General features: G+C 34.0%; 1 protein-coding gene across 2 annotated transcripts in view; it reads right to left on the reverse strand.

Annotated features, from left to right (window-relative positions):
• The window catches only part of LOC111064306 (secretin receptor), a 169,742-nt gene that overhangs the window by 105,322 nt on the left and 47,814 nt on the right, over positions 1–16,606 (reverse strand). The window contains exon 1 of one of the 2 annotated variants that reach the window (XM_039436089.1): positions 9,369–9,548. The exons of the other annotated variant lie outside the window; for it this stretch is intronic. The gene's annotated coding sequence lies outside the window, so the exon portion shown is untranslated. Of the gene's footprint in view, positions 1–9,368; positions 9,549–16,606 lie in introns of those variants that run through there. 2 annotated transcript variants of the gene reach the window in all.

The following is a 16,606-nucleotide window of genomic DNA, read 5'->3' on the forward strand; positions in this document are numbered from 1 at the left end:
GTACTACTTCCCCGCCCGCTTCAAGCTGGTTCCAATGTTCAATAGGGTATTAGCTGTCGGAGAGACTAGCTGTCGGGGAGACTAGTTGTCGGATACGATCACGACAACCAGACCCCTCATAGACCTATCCAGCAGGGGATTTACTGTCGGGGAGACTAGTTGTCGTGAGCGTGTGAGGAGACTAGTTGTCGCCGACAACTAGTCTCCTTCGTTCTATTAGGGGATTTACTGTCGGGGAGACTAGTTGACGGGCATGGTATATTTTGCCAGGGGATTTACTGACGCCTGTGATCAAAATAGCGAGGAGACTAGTTGTCGGGGAGACAGGTTGACGGCGACCCGATAAGCCACACCGTGTTCAATGGATCTTTCCAGATTTTGTTTCTCACCTGTAACGCGCTTGGTTATGCATAACCACGCCCCTTGTGGGTTGGGGGAGCTTTCTCTTCGCATACATGATCTGACGTGCACTTGCACATACAAGCATCTAATGTGATAATACCCTTACTGTTTATGAAGATCAATCAAGTAAGTGATTACATCTTACAAATCACATCTCATCCAACTATTTTATAATTAGAACAGTGTTTCCTGCGTTTTACTCTACAATTTACTTGTGCTAAACCAGGTTCATAAAAATGGAATAGGCGTAATAATCCTCTTCCAGTCATTCCAGTCATCTACTATTAAGAGGCGGCTGATGTTAGCTCTGGAAGCCCATCCCATCAGCCAGGCAAGGGCTGAAAACCAGTTAGGATAGAATCTTAACATTCTATACTCTCTGCTAAAAACAGTACAATGTGAGGAGCGAGAGCGCTAGGAGAGAGAGTGAGTGAGTGAATAGAAGTGCAAATACAAAGGCAGATGGCCGTAACCAATCGATTGTTGAAAAGTCTGTCTAGTCTAGAAGCAAGAGAACATAATACTTCTTCTATTCTTTTGTCTCTGCAAAAAGCAACAAACAAGTCTAGAACTCAAGTTGAAATCACAGGCAAACACCTTGAAAACAAGATGACAACAAAAAGTTTCTTGGTCCTTTTATATCGCTTGTATTTTGATAATCATTCAAGATGTATTACCGTCTTTTGCTCAAACATTTTTGGAAAACCTTCCTTTATAATTTTCGATATATGCAGTTTACCCCTATAACACAAATTTTATCCAGTTATTACGTTGTAAAAGACGGAAAAACGTTTTCTTTCATATATTGTAGAATCTAGTCTTTTGAACTTGATTGTGGAGGAATAAAAAATTATTAAAACAAAACACCAGCTCAATTCTTACATTCTACATAGATAAGCGAAAATCAATTTGAGGAAATCCTCATATTTCTCAACCAAGATAATTTCAAGAAATTGTATATGATGCAATAATTGATGAAAACACTTCACTTACATGGGCTACTATTGAACAAATTAATAAAAACAATATAAAAATCTTGTAATACCCTTCATTTTTTTAAAACTTTAAAATAGTTCAACGACTAGTTTCGACCCTAACTTAGGTCATTTTCAAGTTGTAAGTTAGGGTCGAAACTAATCGTTGAACTATTTTAAAGTTTTTAAAAAATAAAGGGTACTACGAGATTTTTGACTGAGCGAAGTGAGGTCTAAGATTCAAGTCGACGGTTTGGCATTTCTCTTAATGTTTATATGTTGCGCATTTACGGTGAAACGCGGTAATAGATTTTCATGAAATTTGACAGGTATGTTCCTTTTTAAATTGCGCGTCGACGTATATACAAGGTTTTTGGAAATTTTGCATTTCAAGGATAATATAAAAGGAAAAAGGAGCCTCCTTCATACGCCAATATTGGATTGAAAACTGGCTATAGAATTATTCATCATAAATCAGCTGTCTAGTGGACTATAATGCTACCCGTTCAAAAACATCGAACATCTTGAAAATGTATCTTTCCATCAACGTTAGTAGACAGTTGACTATAATACTACCCGTTCAAAAACATCGAGTATCTTGAAAATGTATCTTTCCATCAACGTTGTAGACAGTTGCAGCCAGACCTGATAACAGCGCTCACACTCACATTCCGGGACGACACTTCACAGAAAGCTTTATGTTTATTTAGGATTTTTTCTAGACATTTTAAATTGATAAATTATTGAGAAAACATAAAAATTACTGAGCGCGAGGTCTACTGTTCACAGAACTACTAGTTATATTGTTTTTATCAATTTGGTGCAATTGATATATATTTCAAATCACTAAACTCTAGCTATGATACTTTTCAATTGATAACCCCCATATTTTTCCAAGCAATAAAAGCGAAAATTTATAATCAGGAAACTACATTATTCATCTGAAATAAATCTGTCAAACATCTTTGAAATCGTGATAAATATAATTCAAATCACTTAACCCAGATAGAAGCTTGATCGTCTGTTATAATAATTCTATCATTCCCACATTTTTCAGAGATGAACGAACAATAATTGTGTCAAAGGGGAGTTTATACTTTTCAACCAAGGCTATTTCATTGAACGTCTTAAGAATAACAATATATTTTTATATATTCCAAATCAATCAATCCAGATAGAATCTAGATCGTCTGTTATAATAATTCTTTCATTCCCACATTTTTCAGATATAAGTAATAATTGCTTCAAAGGGGAGTTTATACTTTTCAACCAAGGTTATTTCATTGAACGTCTTGAGAATAACAATATATTTTTATATATTTCAAATCAATCAACCCAGATAGAAGCTAGATCGTCTGTTATAATAATTCTTTCATTCCCACATTTTTCAGATATAAGTAATAATTGCTTCAAAGGGGAGTTTATACTTTTCAACAAAGGTTATTTCATTGAACGTCTTGAGAATAACAATATATTTTTATATATTTCAAATCAATCAACCCAGATAGAAGCTAGATCGTCTGTTATAATAATTCTTTCATTCCCACATTTTTCAGATATGAGCAATATTTGCTTCAAAGGGGAGTTTACACTTTTCAACCAAGGCTATTTCATTGAACGTCTTGAGAATAACAATATATTTATATATATTTCAAATCAATATCGTGTGTTATAATAGATTTGTCATTCCCACAATTTTCAGAGATGAGCAAGAATTGTGAGAGTTCATAATTTCAACTGAGATTATTTCATTGAGAGTCTTAAAAATAATAGTATATTTTGATATGTATCAAATCACTTAACCCAGATAAAATCTTGATCGTTAGTTATAGTTTGGGAAGAAATGTATGGTATCGTTATTCCTGAACTCAACCGTTACTGGTAAACAACTTAACGCTCCGTGAGCTGAACTTCCCTGAGTTATGAGCGGGTCTTCTTTTTCTCGTTAGACAAAACTTTGTGCCCTTGATACCCTTGTTTGTCTCGGAAATAGTAAGTTTGCAGCGCCATCACACCCACTTTTCAGCTATAAATCTAATCACAGCATAAATCGCAGTTTTCGGCTGCACCTTTCACCAATAAAGGAAGCAAAGATCGGAAGATTGATTTGTTATTTTCGTTAGGGATGTAAAGATTTTGTGTTTATTTTGGGGATGGTTCTCCATCAGACCCCTACTCTTCTTCATCACTCCTGTTCCCTCTCGTTCTCCTTTCTCTCTTCAACCTCTTCTTTCTCTCAGTTTCCTTCCCCTTTTTGGTAGAGAGTTAGTGGGAAGGATACTTCGAATATTCTTTCCGAAGAATGGACATTGGATATTATCTATTTTATTTAATGGATATTATCTATTTTATCTATAGTTATTACAAATTGCTTTTTTTCATATCATATACAGCTCAGTAATTATTCTCTTAATTTATATTTTGTAAATTCATCTATAATTTTGCTGTATTGTAAGCTATTGTATATAAGTGTATAAGCCAGTATATATTGTAATCTACATAAATAAAGTACTCAATCAATCCCCTCTTTAGTCTTTCACTTCTTCTCCATTACTTTTCCTTCCCCTCCTTAACCTTCAACTTGTTTCACTTCCTTTCCTTCTCCTTTTCCTCCTCCACCTTGAACTCCTCCTCCATCCTCTCTCTCACCACTTTTTCCTCCTTCTCTCTTTTCGCATTCACTCCTCAACTCTTCCTTCAGTTCTAAGATTTTGTCCTTGTTCTTTTGCGATCTTTCTCCTCTCCCTCTCTCATACCCTTAGAAAAAGATCAGATTATGTAAAATGAGGAAGTGAAGAAGGGTTTGATTGATTGAGTACTTTATTTATGTAGATTACATTATATACTGGCGTATACACTTATATACAATAGCTTACAATATATACTGGCTTATACACTTATATACAATAGCTTACAATACAGCAAAATTATAGATGAAATTACAATAATTATTTTCTTAGTTCATATTTTGTAAATTCATCTATAATTTTGCTGTATTGTAAGCTATTGTATATAAGTGTATAAGCCAGTATATATTGTAATCTACATAAATAAAGTACTCAATCAATCAATCAAACCCTTCTTCACTTCCCCACTTTACATAATCTTTTTCTGTTTCTTTTCTTGTTGTTTTCTTCTCTTCCTTATCTCCCTACTTCTCGTCCTAAATTTAGTTCTTCTCTTCCCCTCCTCCTCATGCTCTTTTTTGCTGCTTCTATTTATTTTGCTTCTTTTCATTTCTTCATTCTTCTCTCTGGACTTGAACTCTTTATTTTCATACTGTTCCCCTCATTACTTATTCTTCTTTTCCAAATTTATCTGGCTATCACTATATATCTTCCCTTTCTCTTCATTATTTTTCTCTCTAGTCATGAAGTATCATAATTTTTTTTCAATAATCTCTCCCATCTCGTCTTCCTCCGTTACCTTCGTATTATCTTTTTTATTCTTTGTTGTCATTCCTTCTCTTATTTTGCATCAATCTCTCTTTCCTCTCCTCTCCATCTCCTTCCCAATCATCCATTTCTTTTCTCAAGTTACTCCTCTCATCTTCATCCAACTCTTAATCATTCTCTGAAAATTTTCATTTCTTCAATTTTTTATCTTCTTCTCCTGATCCCTGATTTTGTACCTTAGGACGAGTAGAAAGCTGAGAGATTCAAGAGAAAATGATTTTTCTCAATCTATCATCAGTAACTTGATCAAATGAATAGTGTAGTAAAACTAACCCTTGAAGTGGTGCCATCTGTAACAGTATATGGAACTAGAGTAGGCCTACAGAAAGTGCGAGGACCAATAGGAAGTGTTGTAGTGAGGAAGGGGCAATGCCAGCCAATCAGAAGGCGTTAGGCTGGAAGTCTCTTCTCATTGGTCGAAAGCTTTCTCCTCCTAGTATAAAAGCTTCGATCATAAATCTCCTATCAGAGAATAGCTTATACAAATAGCTAGATTGGTCATTCTTCTGTTCCTTCTTCTGACATTTACGGTTTAGGCATGGCCTGCCTGTTCCGGTCCTTGAGATCTGGGACCTTGAGAGCCCTGTTCTAGCAGCTCTTTTCCAATACGTTTTAAATCTCAAACAACTTCTATCAGAGAATATCTATACATTAAGCTATACATTAAGCTAGATTAGCCTTTCTATGCTTCTAAGTAATTAAATATTATAGGAGTGTATACTTTTTATACGCATTATTTATATACTTCTAGCAATATGTAGTCAATATTAATTTGTGGCTTGAATTATAAGAAAACAGTGTATGATTTGAAACACAAAAAATTGAATATAGTTCCCTCAAATATTTAATTAATGCATCTCGGAGCCTGAGCCTGATGTTTCACAATTATTGTTGAAAATTTCATAACTTTCAGGAGATAAAGCCCTCTCTTCTTCGTCTTCTTCTTCTCCCACTATCTTCCTATCTCCATCTCATGGAAGAACTCTAATCTAATCTACTATTTCTCCTCCTTCCTTTTCGTCTTCTTCTTCCTCCACTTCCCCTTTGAGTTTTTCTTCTCTCATCTCCTATTCTAAAAAAGGGATGATAGCTGAAGAACATTCCTCAAAAGAGCCCGTACGGTGAATACAGTAAGAACTAGCATAGAAAAACAAAACTATTTATGGCTATTATCTGATGCAAGTTCAAGCACATCATCACTTTTCTCCTTCTTTGTCACCTCTCTTTCATCATCAATCTCATTTTTCATCTTCCTCCTTCTCCTTTCCATACTTCACGTCTTCACATTTTCCTCTCACTTATGTTCTCCCATCTCTTATCATTTTTCCTCATCTTTATTTCCACTGAATCATAGTCTTATTTTTCCAATCTCACTCATAATATTCCGTCGCTCCCTACTTTCCTTTTTTCTATCATTCTTTTCTTCTCCCTTTCTGTCTCTTTTCTTCTCCCTAGTTCTATCGATAGAACTGATTTGTCATCAACGTCTTTTTTGAAAGAAGATTTTTTTGGGCGTTGTGAGTGGATTGTATTCTATTGATCGTATTCCTTTATTTGTGTTTCCATGAGTGATGGGTATCACTCGAAACTTGCTAACAAAACAGAGAAAACTTGTTGTAAGCATCATTTGCTTATACAGCAACGATATTGGATTCAGCACTAAATCCTTGAACTATGAAATCGATTCCTTGTCCTTTTGGGGAAATGAAAAACATTCCAGCCCTAGAACATTTTTGTTGTCGCATACTTCTTGTGAAAATATCACCATAGAAACACATTAATATTTGGTCTCACACTTTTTAAACACAATTTTCTGTTGTTGTGGTTGAAAAAATGATTTTGAAAGTGGATTCCTGCCACCAAATCGAAGGCGTTATCAAATTGGAAATTATTTGTTTACCACTTGTTGAGCAAGAATAGTAGTCATATTAACAGTGAGGTCCACGTTATAATGGCAGTATGTGATCAACATTGGTGTTGCTATCCTTGTCTATCATTCGACAAAACAGATGGCGCTATCCTTTTCCAGCTTCGTTGCCAGATCGTTTTTAACAATGTAGAAGTATAATATTTCAACGAAATGTTTAATCTCATTCATGAAAAGTCATTATTTAATGAAGTTGTATCGTAAATGTTGATGTTGTGGAACTTCTCCATAATTTAAGAGTCTTGAAATGTTGTCAAAAAAACAACATTATTTATTTAAAATAAAAAAAATATCTTCAAGTCTCTTCTGTCATTCATTCATCGAAAAATATCCATTCGCGACGTATTTCAAACAAGGATGAACAGTTACCATTTTATCAGATTACCGGTATCAGCTATAATCTATAGAAAACAGTGGAAAGGCAGGGATTTGGCAACGCTGCTCTCCTATCTTTCTCCACTGATATTATAAAGTGGATCTCACAATAGCGAGATTCACGTTAAACGAGCAGCATTCCTTGCAAGTAACAGTACTATTTCACATCCAACCAATGCTGACTGTTTCAAACGAATTTCTTCATATAATAATGATAATAATATTAGTAATGATAGTTTTATGATGATTACTCAAAGCCTCCAATATCCATAACAGAGATTGCTCTGAAATATCAAATTGCCATACGTAATCCTAATAGAGATTGTTGTTAGAGGCATTTGTTAATAGAATTGGGCTTCACGTGGAAAGTGGAATCAATTTAGAAAGACGTAGCTTGCAGTGAAAAGCCATATTATCAGTATTTGTGTTTGTTTACTTTATTTGAGCAATCGTCGTTGTTTACCAGTTCCAATGTGTTGTTTGCTCTGTCATTGTTGGATTGACAGAACAGTTTCTTGAATCCAAAGATTTCTCAATAATTCGTCACATCCGTAAAACGAACTCTATATTTTCTAGTATTCAATATTCATAATAAGGGATCTTTTATTGCTGTAATCACATTTTGTACTAACTTGTGAAATTTATTTTTGATAATCTATTTATTATATTATGAATCTATTACTGTAAAAATGAATTTATAAAGTAAAAAATTAGAATTTCTTTGTGAAATTGATGCAGTTCTATACTCAATATGATTAGTACACTGTTCTAATATCACTTCCAATAATTATTGGTATCACTTCCAGTGGATCATTCTTCTCTAATCACATCTTAAATTGTCATTCACCAGCATCTAACCTCAACTATAATAAAGAGCTGTTATTTTTGAAAAGAACTATTGAAAATTGTACGCGAATTAGTGCTATAACATACAAATTCATTAGATAAAACCACTTCACTTAATATAATATATGGGCTACTTTTGTACAAATTAATAAAAACAATATAAAAACCTTTTATAGTTCCCTTTATTATTGGAAACTTTAAAATATTCCAACGACTAGTTCTCAAGTTGAAAATGACCTAAGTTCTAGGGTCGAAACTAGTCCTTGAAATATTTCTAAGTTTTTATAACAAAGGGTACTACAAGGTTTTCATATTTATTTTATTAAGTTCATTAAAATACAAATTATGCTCTGGTATTTTTTCATGGGGAAGAAAACTGTTGGTTTTTAACACCCTTCAATATTTCATTTCCATTACTAAAAACATCTCATGTTTAATCCTCTTCTCTATATAAAATCTATTCAAAGTGCCATCATGCACAAAAGCATCCTTACATTAAATACGAAAAGATATACTTTAAAGCTGGATTTGCATACAACAGTGACAGTGAACAGTGAAAATATAAATCCTTTAAGTTCTAATGGGATTCTTCATACTCGTTTGGCCGGGCTGAATGTGAATAGTCCAATTAGAACTCATTAGAATTATAATTTCACTGTTCACTGTCTGCGTTGTGTGCGAATCAAGTTTTATTCTTCTTTTATTAATCAACCTTCTTCTTGAATAAGTTTTTCTTTTTTGGAACACTCTTGAATTTGAGTATAATGGTAACTGAGAATCGTGCTCACCTATCCCTAATGCAGGGACAGATTATCATCTGCAGCGCTATCGTGAACAGTATATCAAAACATACTGTTGTACTGTAATACTCACTGTGTATTTGTAGTTGATAAAATAGATTGATTTTAATTAATTAACCGTATCACACTCGGAAAATCATGGCCACTTAAGGCCTAGATTTTAAAGCTTGAAATAAATGTATGAAAATAAGAGCTTCTTCTTATTTCAAACAGGGATTAGGGCTATTGCCTGTTCCGACTCACATTCAGCTTGAAATTAGAATAAAAAAAATAAAAAAATGAAAATGTATAAATTGATAACATCAATACCTAGGTATAATCTAATCTAATATCATCACTATCATCATAAGCATCACTATAATCTACTGTTTTTATTTTATAATAAATAATAAGATCCCACTTGAATTTCGGAAATAGTTGTATACAAATGGTTCATATTTATACAGTATAGGAATTATTCTTTGGGAAGAATATATTCTTTTGGGAAGAATATATCACCAAAGATCGTGTATTGAAATGTGATGAATAGCCCTAGTTCTCGTATATTGGAATGTGATAAATAGCAACATTACAAGTTCAGTTCACCTACCTCCAATAATAGCAGCGGTTACACCCCATCGACACAAAACTATTAACTACTATCAAACGACACTAAAAGCATGGATAACAACACAATCACACAATGCCTAACACTGGCCTAATTCAATCACGTGACACAAACACTAGACCGCATTGCTTTGGAACATTTTCGAGTGCCGCTGGCTGGCTTGGCTTATCTCACGCCAACAGACAAACTACTGCACTACACAGCTAATGACTAATGCTTCCTCGATTCTAGAATGCATTGTTAGAGCTCTTCTCACTTCTCAGTCCCAGAATGGGCGTTGATTCAACGGTTAACTATAACTGAATTATATAGTTGAATTTGAAACTATAACTGAATTGTATAATTTATCGTTGAATTTGCCATTCATAGTTCAATAATTAACTAGTGCTAAGCTGGGGTGGGCGTTGATTCAACAGTGAGCTAGTTGAATTTGATGCACACAATTTAATTAACTAGTACTAGGCTCACCCCAGCGTTGATTTAACGATGGATCAATTGAAGTTGCCTCCCCCAGTTGAATAAGCCAGTTGATTCAACTGTGAACTAGTTAAATTTGCCTTTTTCTGATGAAAATTATCTTATCCACGACGTCCACGTTATGACGACAGAATTTAATATTTGGTGCTGCAATCCTTGTCTATCATTCGACGAAGCAAATAGCGCTGTCTTATTCTAGCTTCGCAGCGTTGCCAGATCGTTTTTTAACAATGTAGGTGTATCATTAAAAGTTATATAGATATGTAGGTATATCATTGTATCATTTTAATCATTAAAAGTCGTAGCAAATGTAATGTCACTGACACAAATCGAATCTCCATTCAAATGATTTAAACAAACAATCACATCCTAAAAAAGCAATTCGACTATATGGTTTACACATAAGAAACAACACAGGAAATCTAGAATAAATTATAATTCATTTCCTATACTTTTGAAACCTTCTCCTGTGAGAAACTGGTGAACAGTATCAACAGAATGACAGAGACTCAAGTATTCATTGTTAAATGAACACGTTGATATTATTTATTTCTATTCGTTCAAAAACTAGTTGAGTCTGTTTCATCTAGTTGCAGTTGCACCGTTAACTGCTATCACATTCTGCAGCCAATATAAACATTGCTGCAACAGTAACCAAAATAACATTGCATCAGCTAGGAGACGAGTCACACACGTGTACTTTTCATCCAAGAAAATCTCTGTGCGTTTAGATTCACTGTAATGTGTCAGCATTTCTTACGGAGAGCATTATTGCTTCTCATTGAACCCATGTTGTCAGTGAATCTCCCTTTAGAGGTTTATGTTGAAGTGTGTGTATTGAGATGTTTTGGTTGGAATTTTCATGGATGAAAGAGGATAAGAGGTTTTTCTTGTGGAATTATTTGAAGTTATAACGATAGAATTTTCAATTTTGAATTTAAATGTGAATAGCTGATAGAAATTTGAAGGAGAAGGATCCATCTATCACATCATGTCAATGAATAGAAGAGATATATTCACTACCAGTATATTAGAGATATATTTTATGAATTCAGATATTGAATGAAACAAACGAATTAATTATATGGAGTGTAATATTTATTTTGTCCAAGTTCATTTATCTTTTGTAACTCGTTTTTTTCTGTAACTGGGCAACCGCCGAAAAACCTTCGGGTTTGGCAGGACCCTCAATTGTTTGTATTGTGAATAAAAATGTTGATTTGATTTTTTATTTTGATTATAAGCAATCACAAGAGCTTGTTAAGTTTGAAAGCATGATGTGAAATCAAATTGAATTCAGTGTGAAGTGTCGGGGATTCAACTCATGCGACTTCTATTTCAAAAATGAATAAATACTGCACTATTGTACTCGAACCATTTTATTCTAATATTTTGAACAGTTGAGCATCATTGTACGATGTACTGTTGTATACTGAATTGGAATATAGTTCTGTAATAGTATGATATATAGTATTAAATTTTCTCATAATATATGATCTCAGGCCTGTTTGAATAAGATGGAAATAATCATGAATAATATTATCAAACGAAAATCCTAATTAAATGCTGTAAATCACCCCAAAAACTTCTGCTACTGCAAATATTGACAACAGGGTTAACAGCTAGATAACATGTATGTTACTTGATAACATCTATGTCATCAATATTTGCAGTAGCAGAAGTCTTCGGGCTGATTTACAGCATTTAATAAGGATTTTCTTTTAATAATAATTATAACTGATCGAATAAGTTTCTTATTCATCAATATTGGTGTCAAGATGAGTAATTATTTCAAACCACAATCAGCTACAGTATTAATTTTTGCCTTATATGATTTAAAGACTAATATGATTCCATAAAAAGTTTCCTATTCATTATTCAATTTTTTGATGTCTTGAGAACGAATTACTTCAAGCAATTCTCATGAAAATGGAGCCGCCCGTTTGTGATCTGAGATTGAATCAACTCAAGGTGCTTCCACTTGAATTCCAACTTGAGAAGCAGAACAAAAATGATAAGGCGGAAAGACGGCGTTGCTGGATTGGTGCGCGTTTTATTAGCTGAATTCCAAGCGTGCTACGTCTACTTGACCCATTAATATTGAAGTGAGATGTAGAAATAGGTCTACGTAAAAAGTAGGTCTAGTTCGGAAACCTTGTTGAGAACAACGATCTCAGGCCCTTATACACCACCTCGGTTCAAGTATAGATAAAGGAGCATAAGATATATTTCTTGTCTCTGGTTTAAGGCAGTACAAGAGGCTGGAGTTTACATTTTTGGGACAGTTCAAAAATCAAATCAAAAGTTCTTTATTGGTTCTTCAAAACAATAAAAAACAAAAATTTCAGCATAAATATAAGAAACCAATCACCTGCAAGAAAAATCCTGTGCGCAGGTGAGAGTTGCTAATACAATTCAATATGAGTCATTAAGAAATGAATCATCAAGAGTTCACTCTGTAAGAAAACAATTCATGAAATTTCGTGGATGAATTCTTCATTGTATTGTTTATTGAATAAAAAAACAAATACCCTCAAAATATCAATTTTTGAGAAATTTATCCAATTTAAAAAAATCAAATTTTCCAAAATTATACAGTACGAGAGTTATCTATAATATAAAAAAGGAAATAATTTGCTTTAAAATAACTCAACTTTCTCCTGTTCTATCATTTCCACATTCTTCATTAATAATGAAGTTTTACTATATTATAATAATCATAGAATTATTATCCCATCAACTTTTCCAAAATTATACAGTACGAGGGTTATCTATAATATAATAAAGGAAAAAAATTGCTTATACACGAATGGGATGGGAAATTCAGTATTGATGCATCATAACGACTGAACTACTGAACTGATTAACTTGAAATTTTGCATATAACCAAGGATGGTTACATACCTATTTTGAACTCTTCAAGATTTTCAGTACGAAGTTTTCAGTTTGTCAAGTTTTTAATTAGACCCTTGCGGAGCACGGGTTACCTGCTAGTGATTAATAGAAGAATAGTTGTCTTACAACTTATTGAAATGAATTCATACCAAGAAAATCTTGTCTTGATCCTCAACTACCAACCAAAAAATCAAACCTAGCCTGATAACAAACAGAAGCCAAAAATAATCAATAACTTACTCATTGACCTCAAATTGGTGGCTAGGATAATAGGCTAATCTGCGTGCTATGATGATGGAGAGTAGGATATCACGATACTGCCAACTTTGCAACGTAAATCAGGACGCCCAACTTTGATGTGTTTTGTAACGGGATTAGATAGGTGAGAGCACATAATTAAAACTTGCGCGTTCCCGTCTAAGTCGCGGGGCTTTGGCGAAGAATGTGTTTACACAAAGGCATGGTTCCCCACAGAGGGGCAGGGAGCCATTCTCAGGGGAAACTCTCTTGAAAGAATCACTGGGATTTAATTGTTAACGGAAACGGCAATTACAAGTTGGTTCAATTTGATGCAAGTACAAGAAGCGAAGATACAACTCAATTTGCCAGTCTGTGCAAGTAGCAGATGCAGGTAAATGAGTTTCTGAGTGTAGCCCAGTCAACGAAGTGTTATAGAGGGAAAAGTTTGGAAGACAATTTTTGACCCCGCAGTTCTGTTTAGGGTAGTGAGGAGGTAAACATATCAAAAGTCTCCCCACCCCTACCCACTGTGCTAAGGGGGTGGGGGTGGTTCAAAGGTACCATTTTTTGGTTTCTCGCATATAACTCAAAAATTATGCATTTTACAGACATGACTATTCTATACAAACTTGAAGCTTACATAATTTCCTACAATATTGATCTCACAACTTTTTCTATATCTCTCTTACTTTTCGAGATATCCACTTTAAAAGATGTGACATTTTTGAAAAAACACATTTTCCTTCAATTTTTTGCTATTTTTGCTCTTATAACTTTTTGAATATCGATTGGAAAAATTTATGCTGATCATGAGATTATAGAGCATCAAATTCTCCTCAATTTGATGTATAATTTCATAAGTTTACGCACATCCCCACGACTGTTGCAGCAGCTTCAGTGTTGAGTGTGAGATCTTAAGTTATTCAAAAATAGACCAATTGACAAAGGAATTTGGAAAGAATGTTTTGAACACAATTTTTGACACCTTTTATGAGCATTCATTGCCTGGACTAGTAGTTGTGAAGGTGATATTGTGATATTTAACCATATTGGAAAGGAAGATTAGATTTTGTCAAACCACGGATTTATTTCAATTTTTACGAGAATTAATTAATATTCTTATTATATACCTGACGAATTGGCAACGTCTATTGGTGTGGAGAGGTGAGGAGGTACTCAGCCGTTCCAATTTCCATCGAAATGTTATCGTTCGCTTGACTTTGGTAAATCACATGAGAATGGCTCTTGTAGAGTTGGAACTATACTGTGGTCCACGTTATAATGGCAGTGGAGAACGATAGGAGAACAACGTTGCTGATCCTCACTGTCTTGTCAATGCCCTCTTGAGGGTAGCTGATACAGATTTATTGATGTAATATTTATTGGTCATTCTCGTTTTTTGGTAGAGAGTTAGTGGGAAGGATATTTCGAATATTCTTTCCGAAGAATGGACATTGCTATGTCCAAAGCTCCGCCAATTTATGCAGATGCATAACAATATTATCTATAGTTATCACAAATTGCTTTTTTCATATCATATACAGTTCAATAATAATTTTCTTAGTCTATATTATGTATATGCATCTGTAATTTTGCTGTATTGTAAGCTATCGTATATAAGTGTATAAGCCAGTATATATTGTTGGTATCTACATGAATAAAGTACTCAATCAATCAATCAATTAATTATTATTCAACGAAAATCCCAAATAAATGCTGCAAATCACCCCGAAGACCTCTGCTACTGCAGACATTGACAACAGGGTTAACAGCTAGATGGAAATTCGATTAGAACTACTATCCAAAAATTAGTTGCCAGCCCGGGAATCGAACCCGGTACCTCCCAATTGCCATTCTCTATTTAATTCCATCTGTAATCAATCAATTGTTCAAAATAATCCATCATATTTTATTAAGCAAGGAATTATATCTTTCAATAATTTTATAATGAATTTTCGTAATTAAGATAAAATATTTTGTTAATTAATTATCATTAATTCCATATATAGCGAGTTTAATTTACAGCTCAAACCGTCTCTCGCATCCCACATGCTATCTCACTCTATCCATCCAATCTCCCTCTGACAAATTCCTCTCGCGCATGTCACTCTTCACTTGCTTCATCCAAGTCTCAGGTGGTCTTCCCCTCTTCCTTCTTCCTGGTGGATTCCAATTCAATATCCTTTTGGGTCACCAAATTTTGGAACTTATTAATTCTACATTGTTGAAAGCCGATCTGGCAACAGATCAAAGCGAGAAAGAGATAGCGTTATCTGCTTTGTTGAATGATAGGCAAGGATAGCAATACCATTTCTAATGAAAACTGCCATTATAACGTGGACCTCTCTATAGATTTTTCAATTTTTTGGGTTTGATGGAATAAGAAGGATACTTGATAACGTTTATTGTGGTTCAATGATTTTAGTAGCCCTAGAAAAAAAAGTGAGCATATTCAACTATCAAAAAATAAATTCATCTTTGAAACACTGATTTGGTCTATCTTTTTTTTAATTCAACACTTTGCTGATAGATATTACTACCAATTGATTGAGAAGAATATGTTTTCGGAATAATAAATGCTGCATGACTAAGCACATAGGAAGTCCGTATTGAGATGCAAATGAAAATATTGATTGTCAGATAAATTTTATGATTCACCAAATAAAGTCAAGTGTGACATGAGATAAATTGACTTTTTGGCGGTAAGAAGTCCGCCGGGTAAGCTAGTAAAATGAAAAAAAAATGATTAAAATAGGTATCAATGTGACAACTTAAAATCTCTTCAAGTGTAAAAATTTAATAGTGGTCGAATTATAATAGAAACTATACAAAATATGCATTTGTATTAGAAGATTATTACAACTGAATCCATTGAAAAACATAACTTGGTTTGCAGCAGTAATTAATTCAATACATTCTACTTCATAGAGACATAACGAGATCTGTTGCAGTATTCGTTTAGTAACTATAACGGCTTTTGCAGCAGTACGTGGGGTACACATGACGAATTTTGCAGCAGTATCCAAACTTTGACGGCCATTTTCATACCTTTTTAACGTGTTCTGTAGCATTTAACAAGTGGGAATAGTTTGTATATGAACCCAGAAAACAAAATGGCGGTCTTAACTTAAAATTGGAAAAAATAGAGATAACGAGTTTTGAAACTGGGCTACTCATTTATTAATTTATTTATTTTACAAAATACTGCAATCATAATATAATTATGACATTGAAGGTAAAACTAGGCTGAGCCTGTACTATTTCTCTCCAAAAATGTTGACCTCAACCAAAGGTTATCCATGATAATATATGGATCTCGTGGCCAACTCAACACTTGACTGTGGATATTATTCTCACCGAAATCATGAAGGAAAATAGTAAATAGATTGGTTATCCCATGCCCCAATCTTCATTCTGAAAAGTGCAAAGCAACAAGAGTCTGGCAGAACATTCTGGAAGAATTTATAGGCGCAATTGCAACATGTGGAGGCGTCTCAGACCTCAGACCGCCAGACCAAAGTACTGAATAAGAGATTTGATCGTGCAGCCGCTACGACTTGTGTCTTATTGAGCTGTAAACTTGTACTTATACTGCGTAGTGTGTCGTA

This window comes from Nilaparvata lugens, chromosome 10 (assembly GCF_014356525.2).
Source record: "Nilaparvata lugens isolate BPH chromosome 10, ASM1435652v1, whole genome shotgun sequence".
NCBI lineage: Eukaryota > Metazoa > Arthropoda > Insecta > Hemiptera > Delphacidae > Nilaparvata > Nilaparvata lugens.